This window comes from Vigna radiata, chromosome 6 (assembly GCF_000741045.1).
Source record: "Vigna radiata var. radiata cultivar VC1973A chromosome 6, Vradiata_ver6, whole genome shotgun sequence".
Classification (NCBI taxonomy): domain Eukaryota; kingdom Viridiplantae; phylum Streptophyta; class Magnoliopsida; order Fabales; family Fabaceae; genus Vigna; species Vigna radiata.
Genome location: NC_028356.1, coordinates 12,731,165 through 12,733,588, shown reverse-complemented (window position 1 = coordinate 12,733,588; position 2,424 = coordinate 12,731,165).

The window sequence follows — 2,424 nt, the reverse complement described above, 5'->3', positions numbered from 1 at the left end:
ATCGGTTGCAAAAATGGGTTCCCTGATCACTAACAATTGCTCTAAGCACTCCAAACCTGCAAAAGAGGTGAGATCTAACAAAATCCACAACAACCCGAGCATCATTAGTCCTGGTGGCTCTAGCTTCCACCCATTTTGAAACATAATCCACACAAAGGAGAATATAAGAGAAATCAAAAGAAACAGGAAAAGGACCCATAAAGTCTATACCCCAGACATCAAACACCTCACAGAACAACATAGGTTGTTAAGGCATCTGTTGTCTCCATGTAAGTGATCCTCCTGCTCTCTGACATGGCTCGCAGGTGCTGCAAATCCTCTCTACATCCTTAAAGATGAAGGCCCAATAGAAACCACAATCAAGCACCCTGCAAGGCGTTCTCTGAATTCCAAGATGACCACCAGGTGAGGAGGCATGACAGAACTGCAGGACCGAGTCAATCTCATGGTCTGGAATGCATCTCCTAGTAACCTGGTCACTGCACAACTTCCACAGATATGGGTCATCCCAAATGTAGTACTTAGCATCACTCTTAATTTTAGCAATTTGAGCACAAGATGCTAAGGGAGAAAAAACACAATCAACCAAATAATTCACAATATTTGCAAACCACAGAGTAGGGTGAGAAAGTGAAACCGTCAATAAACTCTCATCAGGAAAGTTATCCTGGATGGGCAAAACATCAGCTTCATTCTCAGCTCTCTCAATCCTACTAAGGTGGTCAGCAACCAAATTCTGTGCTCCACTCCGGTCTTTGATTAGCAAGTCAAACTCTTGGAGTAGTAGCATCCACCTGATCAATCTTGGCTTTGACTCAGTGATGGGTGTAACAACCCATACAAATTTGATTGCAATTAGAAATGCAGTATAGCTAGGAAATGACTCCTAGGTCGTCTCTCAAGGACCAACACGAAGTGGGGGGGGGGGTTGAAAGTGTTTTTGCGAAGAAAATTAAATTAAATCAAAACTAGAAATTAAATGCAACCAAACATAATTGAAAACATTAAAATAAAAGAAGATGCTAAACCTAACACTGCAATAGACAAATATTCAAATATAATTAAAGCTATTAAAAGGCAACACTAAATTAAGGAAATGAAAAACAACTCTAACTTATATGGAGAATATTCTAAGTCAAAAGAAATAAGAAAACATAAACCATTTCTACCATGTCATGTGACACATATGCACCTCCCAAAAGAAATTTAAAATTGCACAATGCTTGAAGAAATCCCTTTGCCGTGACATATTCCAAAAGAGAGAAAATGGTTTCTTTTTCTTGGTAAAAATCAATTGCATTCCCAAGAGAAACAAGTAACGTTTTCCTTTTAACTTCTAAAAGCAAGATGAATGAATTCTTTCTCCTCTGGACATTCCTATTACCGTGTGCACACTTTGAAAGCAAATGAAAATAGAATAAAAGCTCCCTTGTTCCAGTGGGCCCTTCCCAAAGAAAATTGAAAATGAAAGTTTCTCAAAAGCTTGGTTCAACTACCGTGCCACACTCCAAGAAATTGAATGAAACTATTCCATCAAATTCATCTACCAAACACATACAACTTCTTCCAAAGCAATGATCTTTGCCTTTCAACACTTAAGTCTACCTACCCTACCTACCATGATGGGACAATACCTTTGCTAAATGAAATAAAATGGAAATAAACATCTTCTCTCCTCATCACCGTCTCATCTTCAGCAAACCAAATATAAATGAATGAACTTCTTCCAAAATCAACCACTACACCGTACACTAGTTCCAATCTAATCACCTTCTTTTCTCAAAGAAATAAAATAAAAGCATTGCTACCAAACGTCCCATCCCATACACTCTCACTTAATCCACTTTTCATTCATTCAAAGCAAAGAAATGCTACAACCTAGCAGCAGAGACGTAAACTACTTCTAGAATTTTGAAAATGTTTCTTTTAAATTTAAAGCAATGCACCGTACACTTGGAATCAAAAGAAGTAAAGGAAAAAATATAAAGGAAGAGTAAAGATGTTTCTTTTCATTCATCCAATACCCAATAGCTCAAACATTGTTCCAAGAAAATTGCTTTATCCTTCCACAAAACTGTTCCAGCTGCTGGCCCAAAGAGAATTGCCGAGAGAGAGAGCGTTTTTAAAAATGACGGCTGCAACACTTTTCTAAGGGGCCATGTGTCCTCAAATTGGGGTGGGGTCCACCCTAAAAATAAAAGGAAACCCTAGGTCAAGTGTCCTACAATATTGGGCCCCTCATAATTTTTAACAATGGCCCGATGTGCAAAAGTTTGTCTAAAAAGTTTAAACAATTAAAATTACAATACAACTAAAATTTAAAATGTCTAAATGGAGAGTCTTGAATTTATTTGGTGTCCTCCAAATGTCCCAAATTGTGTTTCCAAAATTTTCCCTGAAAATAATAATGCAAATAATTAGCTC